Raw genomic sequence first — 10,955 nt, forward strand, 5'->3', positions numbered from 1 at the left:
TGACTGAAAGTTCATTTCATCTTTTGCGATGAAACACCTAGACTCGCCATGTGCAGATATTTAACCCTTTCGAATCACTGTGAAATGATTGGATTCAAACAAACTCTGCGATAATTCACTCTTTCTCTGCTCCACAGGCAGACAGACCTGGGAAGTGAAGCTGTCAGTGTGGTTCTGTATTCGTGGGCGGAGTGGTTAATGCGATGGACTTGAAATCCATTGCGCTTTCCCCACGCAGGTGTGAACCCCGCCGACTACAAAATGTGAAATGTCGTCGAAAAGAAAGGGAGCTTGCTTCCCGGCTTCTTCTTTAAGATTCAAATCAGTGGAGGGGGAAAAATATTTCACTCACATTGGGAGTGGTGGGAAACTGTAACCCACTGCCTGTTCGGGTGGAACAAGCAGATACACGCAGAGCTTCTTTTGAGGCTATGAGCCAAGTGTTTGGAAATGAGACTAGAACAGTGAGGGGCTGGAAATCGTGATCGAAATGAAGCAGGCACCTGAGGACAAGGGTGTTTCCTTTGCCAGTGAAAGATACTGCTTCACAAAGTTGTGACTGTGGAAGGGAAGCAGTGACGCTGATTATCTTTGGTTGTTGACCTTGTGACTGTTCCCATTGCTGCGCATGTCCGTGTTAACGTCAGAACTCTGCAGCATGGTGGCGTAAGATACGCAAAGGGCCGGGGCGCAATGGATGACGCATCTGAGTCCACCTAACTGTTTGAAATGCAGCTCACAGCTTCTTCACACACCCCAATTAATCTTTCTCATTGTCCTGAAGCCGGCAAACGGTTTGAATTCCCGATCTGCGGGAATGAGAATCTTCTCATTGTCTCGCGTCAATAAATATCTCTGAGAACATCGGAGTCAAGTCACAGCGTTGTCAGATGAGAGGAAGCTGAAATAACCCCACACGCTGCTGACGGGCACGTTTTACTTTTCCCAACCCACCGCCCCAACCACTGCGGCTCCTGGGAGTGGAAAGGAAACAATCACCAAAACCCAGTCTTGGCTTTGTGAGTCTTCAGAAAATAAGCAAACGTTCATCCCTTCGGATTTTCTATCCTGGGCTGACAGGGATGGGTTTTGTCACTCTTTTGTAGGACATTACAAGTGGAAGTTTTGCAGAAAAGTACCACAATGCAATCTGATTAGTCAGGACCTGGATGTTTTCGGTCTTTGAATGTAAGTATTGTGCTCCAGAACATTGGTGTTCACAGTTTATAATACTTATCTTCCCAGTCCCCTGTATCACTTGTCGAAAATGTTTAATTTGCGTCTTGTAATCCTTTCACTGTCTGCTAAAGAGGCAAGTGTTTGCGTGTTTTACCTAAGTTATGTTGACCTTGCATACCTCGAGCCTCAAGCTAATTTCACGAGAAACCTTCTCCAGTTCAAAAGCAAACTGTTCGTGATGGCTCTGTTTCTTGTCAGATGTGCAGATTTACGCTGGGAAGGCGAGAGAATGAAACGAATAGAGACACACGTTGACTTAAGTGTAGAACCAGCAGAGCGAAGGTGGGCCGCATGGCCTCCGTCTGCGCTGCGACACATGCTGTGATTCAGTGTGAAATCACAGTTCGACCAACAGAATGTGGGAATTTAGTAAAAACGTTTCTATTTACACAGCCTCCATACGTCTGCGAAACAGCATTTTACACGACAGCAGCGGAGGTCTTTGACATCAGTCTCGAACGTGCATGCCGCGTGCCAGATGAAAACCTGAAGTGCTCTGTGGGCAGCGGTCACACAAGCAGAGTGGCGCAGCGGGAGCGTGGTCGTTGGATCGAAACCGTCCTCTACTATTGTTCAATGCTACCTCGAGCTGCTTTCCTTTGGATCGGCGCTCTCTTCTGAATGGCATGTAGCATATCCGTGCACTCGCCAACTCCACTCCATTCAAGGGGCATGGTTTTAGAAGTCTCAGTGGCATTCTGTTCTTCAGCAGTTTTCTCTGAACTGAATCGCAAAACCAGTTCTCTGCGATGCCAATCAGCTGGTCAAGTTGAAACAAATGCCTTGCGTTTTCGTCCATTCCCTGCAGTGATTCGCCACCCTGGTTCAGACGTGAATGACAAGCATGTCAAATACCTCATCACGACTCAGACACAGTTCCCCAACGATTCGGACGGATCCCACCGATTGTGAGTAACCTCAGAGAGAGAGAGACAGGCAGTCGCCGTGGACTCGATGGGCTGAACGGCTTGTGTCTACTCGAGAATGGTGCTACGTGTTTATGCCGTCCCACTGCCTGTCTCTGGGACAGAGAGGCTGAGGGAGCAAAACTGGTTCATTTTTAACTGTCCCTTCCGTGTTGGACTGCCTGCAGTCCCTCAGCTCAGGGCCGTGGGGAGGACTCTCAGTGAGTGAAGGTTTCACTCGGATTCTCTTCATCTGCGACACTTGGGGCTCAGATGTTAACTGCTGCGCGGTAGCAACAAAGAAAGCGATGCCCACTTTGCAATAGACTTTCCGTAAGATTGCTGCGTGAAGACGATTTCTGAACACCAACAAGGATGCACAACAATGTGAATTTACCTGGGCGAAGAGTCCTCGGTGTCCATTTCTTTCTGTCCTGCCAGCACAGCATCTTTCTATCTCTCCGATAACAGACCTTTGGAGAAAGTTCACAATCAAAGTTGTTCATGTTCCCCGCGTTAGTATAACTGACACCTCTCACCCCAAGGGTTTCAGGGAGAGAGGGAGAAAGAGAGAGAGAGAGAGCAGAAGAGCGAATGGACTCTACCCTCCACCAACCCTAAATCCGCCCCCCCCCCTCCTCCCAGAACAACGTGCAAGTAGAAATAAACTGGTTTAATTATCTACCAGTGGAGATAGTCCAGTTCCTGGGGATGAGACAAACATCAGCGCCCCGGGGACAGAATGGCAAGCAGATTTTCTGGAAACGCTTTGCTGCTTGCAATTCTTGGAGCAATGTGGAATGTACTTCACACTGAGCAAGTTTCAGCTGGCTCAGAGTCTCCAATGTACATTGCTGTGTTTGCCGCCAGCACAGGGAGAGAACAATAGGAAGGACGTAGGAGTGAATAACGATCCGCGTGAGAGGGCGAATAACTGTTCATGGAGACTGTTAGTGGCTAACAATACGTAGTGTGTCATAGCAGACGAGGTGATAACAAGGAGTCGTTTGTGTGGTAGGGGTCAAGGACATGGGGGAGTTCAAGCCCTAAAGTTCTGGAACTCGATATTGAAGACCGGAGGGCTGGAAGGTCTCCAAGTGGAAAATGAGGTGTTGTTCTTTCATCTGGAGCTAGAACACTGCTGCAAGCCTGAGACAGAGATGTTGGCCAGGGAACAGGGTGATGTGTTAAAGTGGCAGACAACCGCCAGGTCAGGGCCTTTTTCCTCCGGGCAGAACCGGGATGTTCTGCGAAGCAGTCACCTAGTTTATGCTTCATGCTACATTGGGGAAACGACACTGCGAGCAGTGAATGCAGTGGACTAGGTTGTGGCAAAAGTGCTGCTTCACCTGGCAGGTATGTTTGAGCCCTTGGATATTCTGGAGGGGGCAGGTAAATGGGCAGGTGTTACACATTCGGCGGTTGCAGGCGAAAGTGACTTGGCACAATGGGAGGTGGGTGTGGGGTGTTGCGATTGAAGGAAGAGTGGACCCGAAGTGTAACCCCTGGCACAACGGGTGTGTGTTGGGACCATAACCCATTCTCTCCTATTCACTCAATGTCGTCTTTAGCAGCTTTCCCGTATAAAAGCGCTCTGTTCTGCACCTCGCCTTCTCATCTGCTTCCGAAAAAAGCTTGGGGCATAAATATTTCACAGTGATATACTGATCCAATGTGCACAGTCGAGTTGATACACTTGTGGAGATCTGCGTGGTCTTCTCCTGTTCTCTGTATCCTATGGTGAGGAGGGTAATGCTTGTCACTGGCCGCTCGGGTGTCAGAGACGAGTTTTAACCTTCCCTTCCGTGTTGGATTGCCTGCAGGCCCTCAGCTCAGGGTCGTGGGGATGACTCTCAGTGAGTGAAGGTTTCACTCGGATTCTCTTCATCTGGGACACTTGGGGCTCTCAAAAAGCACCTTGATGAAACGAGGTTGGGCTGTCTGGAGTACGAACGAGGCTGAAAACACGGAAGTGAAATGGTTGGAGATAGTGTTGAACAGGTTGACGTGAGCTGTGCGGTGTTTGAGGAATGTCAGCAATGAAGGTAGTTTGCAAAATTGGGTCAGCTTTCCTCAGAGAACCGAAGTTTTCCAAGTCATGTGGGACCGAGAAAAAGGAAGATAAAATGACATTATAAAGGACGTTTTCGTGCAGAGAGTGGTTCGGGTCAGATTTCCACTGTTGCGCTGGCTCCCTTGTGGAGCTCTGAGTTGTTTCGTGCTCTTCTGTCGGTGTGTTCTGACCTCATGTGAAACCTCTTCTCTCAGGATGGTAATGAACTGGTGAAGTTGAAACACATGACTTGCTGTTTTTGTCCATTTCCTGCGGTAAAGTAACAGACGCCCGTGTAACAAAATACTTTCTGCAGGATTGCTGTGTCAAGGCAAATTCTGAACACCAAACAGGCTGCGCAAGAAGGCACTCGTATCAATTTACCTGAGGGAAGACTCTCCGGTGTCCATTTCTGTCTGTCCCGATAGCACATCACCTTTCCATTTCTCCCATAACAGACCTTTGGAACAAGTTCAAAGTTGTCATTTGATGCATTCGTGTCAATGACGTCTCCTACCCCATGTGATAGTGAGAGGGAGCAGAAGAGCGAATGGGCTCTGCCTTCCACCAGCACAGCTTGCAAGTAGAAACAAAATGGATCAATTATCCGCTAGTGGAGAGAGCCCGGTCCCTGGGGACGGGACAAACAGCAGTGTCCTGGGAACAGGGAGACAGATTGAAAAGCAGATGTTCTTGAAACTCGTTGCTGCTTGAAATTCTGGGAGCAATGTACAATGTATTTCATACTGAGCAAGTCTCAGCTGCTTCTGGAGCTGGCTGCGCCCATGGCATGTAGCTCGTTGGTCTCAGGGTATGAACAGGTTGACGTGAATGGTGCCGTGCCTGAGGAGTGTCAACAATGAAGGTAGATTGGAAAGTTGGGACAGATCTCCTTGGACCTGTGGTTCTGTGGAGGAGGATCATAAGACACAGAATATAGAATAAAAGATTATAGTGTTATGCAACATAAATGATATATTGAAGAAACCTAGATTGCTGTTGAGTCTTTCATCTTTTAAAACGGGTTGTAGATTTCGATTCATTCATCTGTAAACCCCAGAACTTTTTAAAAGTCACATTCTCCAGGTAACCTAAGGTTCAATAAAAGGTGGTGACACCTCAGGTCAGACAATGCATGAAAGCTGTGAGGGTAGGGTCTGTCTGCATTCTTATCTTGAGTGAGACTGGTTCTATTTCCAAATATGTAATCCTGCAAACGCAGATTCACCCCAAAGACTTCTATATGTGAGTGCATGCATGAGAGAGAGTGGGTGAGTTTGCGTGTGCATGCTGGATATGATGTGTGTGTGTGTGTGTGTGTGTGTGATGGAATATAAGCATGTGAGATGGTGTGTGCGTGAGTTTGAGTGTGGGGATGTATTACTGCGTATCTGAGAGAGAGCAGGTCTATCAGAGAGGGTCTGCATGAGCGTGTGAGTATGTAAGAGAGTGTGCTTGTGTGTGTGAGTGTATTGTGTAGGTGGGTCTCCTGTAGTGTGACATGTACCCAGGGTCTCGGCTGAGGCCATCCTCATGTGTTCTAAACTTGGCTATCAGCCTCTGCTCGGCCACTAGACCAAAGAGGGCTGAGGCACGAGAAAGGATGGGCGGGGGCACTGGTGGTGGTGGAGAAGGGAGAGAAATGGAGAGGGGCAGAGGTTGGGGAGTAGAGAATGACCGGGGTTCAGAGGGTTGGGGAGAGAATCGGGGTGCAGTGTGAAACGGGGAGAAAGGGCAGGGGGCAGTGGGTGGGGAGAAAATGGACAAGGGGCAGAATGTGAAGCGAGAGACAGCACAAATCCCACCTTTCCCAGGACTGGTGTCAGTGTCCCACGAACTGGAACCCACTCGTCCCATAGCAGATTTAAGGCAATCCTTTTTCAATATAAGCATGGCTAAGGCATATCATCCCTGCAGGCCATCACATCGACCTTCCCAACAGCATCCCACCCAGACCCACTCGATTAAGCCAGTTCCCCATGGCTATTTTCTGATGAAGTTTTTGCCCAAAACATCGAATATCCTGCTCCTCAGATGCTGCCTGACCTGCTGTGCTTTTCCAGCACACAGTCTCGACCCTAATCTCCAGCATCTGCAGTCCTCACCTTCGCACTGTAAGGGATGTATGTTATATTCTTAGTCTTTTAAATCTTTTAAAATCTTTTCCCCTCACCCTAAGCCTATACCCTGTAGTTTTGGAATACCTCTACCCTGGGGAAAGGACAGAAACATTGAGCAGCCAGACAAAATGCAAAAGGAATAACATGTCAAGGCACAGGGGAAAAACATTTCGACAAAAAATTGCTTTGGTATTTTTCTCTCGTATTCGCAGTTGGACACTTAAAATTTGTCATGATGTGGAGGTGCCCGTGATGGACTGGGGTGTACCAAGTTAAAAATCACACAACAGCAGGTTACAGTCCAATCGGCTTGTTTGGAAGCACTAGCTTTCGGAGCGCCGCTCCTTCATCAGGCGGTGGTGGAGTATAAGATCATAAATTCTGTGTCTTACGATCTTACACTCCACAATCACCCGGTGAAGGAGCAGCGCTCTGAAAGCTAGTGCTTCCAAATCAGTCTGTTGGACTCTAACCAGGTGTTTTGTGATTTTTAACTTTAAAATCTGTAACAACTTCCTGCATACTGAGCATGCTCCGCGGTGTCAGCAAAGCACTGCGCACATTCCTTGGTGCCCGCAGAAACTGTGCGTCAGCTCCTTTCCATTCACCAATGAAGAACCTTGGAGGACCGGAAAGAGACTGGTCCTCCTGCCAATCAGAGCCGGCCATTGTCGAAATGTGGCGATTGGACCGTGAGCTCTGAAGCTGCTGCTCCTCCTTCCTCTGTGAACTTTACCCCAGACTGTAACTTCCTTCCTCTGTCTAACTTTTGTAAGTACAACAGTCTGTTTATGACCAATTTTTCCATTTTTTGTTTCATTCTGGGGTTCAATTGTTTACATGCAGCAACTGAAAGGAAAGAGTGAATTGAGGCGTGGGGGAGGGGACAGACTCTGGAAAAGTTGATCCAGGTCTGTGTCTCAATTTGCAAACACATGGCAAATGAATTGACACAATCTAAAGCTTTTGATATTAAAAAACGCAGAGAAGAGGCGCATTGTTTAAATGGTGATTTGTTGAGATGTGGCGAAAGTGAGATGATGGAGATCAGAGTTGAAAAGTGTGGCGCTGGAAAAGCACAGGAGGTCAGTCAGCAACTGAGGAGGAGGAGAGTCAATGTTTTGGGCACGAGCCCTTCATCAGGAATGATGTGTGGATGGACAGAGGGGCCTCAGCGTCCTTCTACACCAGTCACTGTCTGTTGTCAGACAGGAGCAGCAAGCAATCAGCAAGGCCAGTGATATATTAGCAAGAGAAGTTGGGTTCACAAGTGGCGATGTCTTCCTGCAGTTAGATCAGTCATTGAATGTATTCAACGCTGAGTTCATTTGACTTTGAAGAACAAAGTGGATGGGTATTGGGGAAGGTGAGAAACTGGTTTTAAGACCAGTATAGAACAGTTACAGGGTCATACAGGACAGAAACAGACCATTAAGTCCAACTAGTCCATGCTGACTGTGTTCTGAAACTAAACTAGTCCCACCTGCCAGTGTTTGGTCCAGACTCTCTGAACCTTTCCTATTACAATTGCAACATTTAAGAGGCATTTGGATGGGTATATGAATAGGAAGGGTTTGGAGGGATATTGGCCGGGTGCTGGCAGGTGGGACTAGATTGGGTTGGGATATCTGGTCAGCAGGCACGGGTTGGACCGAAGGGTCTGTTTCCATACTGTACATCTCTATGACTCTATGTACTTATCCAAATGTCTTTTAAACACTGTAACTGTACCTGCATCCACCACCTCCTCTGGACATTGATACCACATGAGAACTATTCTCTGTCTTAAAATAAAAAGGTGCCCCTCATGTCTTTTTAAAACGCCATCCCATACTCCTAATTTCTTCGTCTCCGCCGCATCTGCTCCCAGGAGGACCAGTTCCAATACAGTAAAACCCAAATGGCCACCTTCTTCAAAGACCGCAATTTCCCCCCAGACGTGATCGATGATGCCCTCCACTGCATCCTCCTCCACTTCCCGCTCCTCCGCCCTTGAGCCCCGCCCCTCCAATCGCCACCAGGGCAGAACCCCACTGGTCCTCACCTACCACCCCACCAACCTACACCCGGACTAACCAACCCAACCACCCGTGGCTCAACACTTCCACTCCTCCTCCCACTCCACCAAGGACATGCAGGTCCTGGGGCTCCATCGTCAGACCATAGCAACACGACGGCTGGAAGAAGAGCACCTCATCTTTCGCCTAGGAACCCTCCAACCACAACGGATGAACCTAGATTTCTCCAGTTTCCTCATTTCCCCTCCCCTCACCTTGTCTCAGTCAAATCCCTCAAATTCGGCACCGCCTTCCTAACCTGCAATCTTCTTCCTGACATCTCCGTCCCCACCCCCTCTCCGGCCTATCACCCTCACCTTGACCTCCTTCCACCTATCGCATTTCCAATGCCCCTCCCGCAAGTCCCTCCTCCCTACCTTTTATCTTAACCTGCTGGACACACTTTCCTCATTCCTGAAGAAGGGCTCATGCCAGAAATGTCGATTCCCCTGCTCTTTGGATGCTGCCTGACCTGCTGCGCTTTTCCAGCAACACATTTTCAGTTCTGCAAGGAAGTGTACAAACAACTGAACAGGAACACGACAGGCAACTACCAGAAGATCTGACCAAAGAGCACAACCGTGAACTGACAGCATTCATCAAGACTTCTGATCCAATCCTTCCAGAAGCTCAGCATCCACAGACGAGTTGAATCCGTGAACATGTCAGTATTCTACACCAGCATTCCTCACGATCATGGCATCACGGTAACAGCCTCAGTACTCAATACCAACAACTGCCAATCTCTGAGCACTGTCCTACAACTCATCCGCTTCATTCTCAACCACAACATTTTCACCTTTAACAACCAGTTCTTCATCCAGACACATGGAACAGCCATGGGGACCAAATTTGCACCCCAGTATGCCAACGCTTCATGCACAGTTTCGAACAAGGCTTTTTTTCTGCACAGGACCTCCAACCAACAATATACACTAGATATATGAATGACATTTCTTCCTCTGGACCCAAGGTGAGGAGTCACTGAAACAACGATCCTGTGGTATTAACAAGTTTCATCCCACCATCACACTCGTCACACTATTTAGTATCTGTCTCATTTTTGAACACATGCAGCTCTATCAAGGATGGATATCTCAGCACTTCTCTACACCGCAAACCCACGGATAACCTGACAGTGCTACACTTCTCTAGTGAAACATATTAAAACAGCCATTCCCTCTGGACAAGCCCTTCACATAAACAGGATCTGTTCAGGTGAGGAGGAACATGACAGACACTTTGAAGTACACAAACGTGCTCTCATTAGAACGGGGTACAATGCTCAACTCATCAACTGCCAGTTCCAATGTGTCACAGCAAGAAACTGTAATGACTTCCTTTAGGAGACAGACATGAGCTGCAACCAAAATGGTACCCTTTGTTGTCCAGTACTTCTCAGGAGCCGAAACACTACGCCACATTCTTCGCAGCCTGCAACACATTATTGATGAGGATGAGCACCTCGCCAAGACCTTCCCCATGACTCCACTTCTCGCCTTCAAACAACCACTAAACTTTACACAGATAATTGTTCGCAGAAAATCACCTAGCCTTCAGGACAACACGATACAACTCTGTCACGGCAGATGATGAAAGACGTATCAGAGTGTTGACACGCTTACCACCATTACACATGGGGACACCACCCACCATGAGTGCAGCAGGTACTCATGTGACTCAGCCAGCATTGTTTACCTCATACGTTGCAGGCAACAATGCCCTGAGTCTTGGTATATTGGTGAGACCGAGCAGAGGCTACAGCAACAAATGAACGGACACTGCACAACAATCACCAGCTAGGAGTGTTCCCTCCCAGTTGAACCTTGGACCTTCGGGTGACCATCCTTCAAGGTAGACTTCAGGATAGGCAAAAAAGGAAAGTGGCTGAGCAGAGACTGATAGCCAAGTTCAAAATCCATGGAGGTGGCCTCAACCAGGACTGTAGGTTCATGTCACACTACAGGTGACGCCACTACACTCTCTCTCTCTCTCACTCACTCACTCACTCACATACACCCTCACACAGACTTATACCCCATTATACTCTCTCACACACACATGATCACTCGGTTTCTCCTGCGCGCACACACACACAAATTTGTGGGTTGAATTTGTACTTGCAGAATCGCATTTTATTTTGCAGAAAAACGCATAAACGTAAGATTCTGTAATACCACGATAGAAATAGAATCCGTCTGACCTAACATTGGGACACAGACAGACTTTAACTTAACACCTTCAATGCATTATCTGATTGAGATGACACCTATTGTTAAAAGCTATCTTGAGAACGTAACTTTTGAAAAGTTCTGGGATTTACAGATGTAGGAATCTAAACTAACATGGTCATTCTAAAAGATGGTAGAGGTCAGCTGAAGTTGTTTAATATTACATCTCATGACACTGCAATCCTGTTGCTATAAAGTCTGTGTGTTATGATTCTGCTCCACAACCAACCGATGAAGAAGCAGCGCTTCGAAAACTAGTGATTCCAAATTAACCTGTTGGACTAAAACCTGGCATTGTGTGAATTTTAACTTTGAAAATCTGTCAGTAATGCCAACATCTCCGTACTGCG

This window comes from Hemiscyllium ocellatum, unplaced genomic scaffold (genome assembly GCF_020745735.1).
Source record: "Hemiscyllium ocellatum isolate sHemOce1 unplaced genomic scaffold, sHemOce1.pat.X.cur. scaffold_1187_pat_ctg1, whole genome shotgun sequence".
Classification (NCBI taxonomy): domain Eukaryota; kingdom Metazoa; phylum Chordata; class Chondrichthyes; order Orectolobiformes; family Hemiscylliidae; genus Hemiscyllium; species Hemiscyllium ocellatum.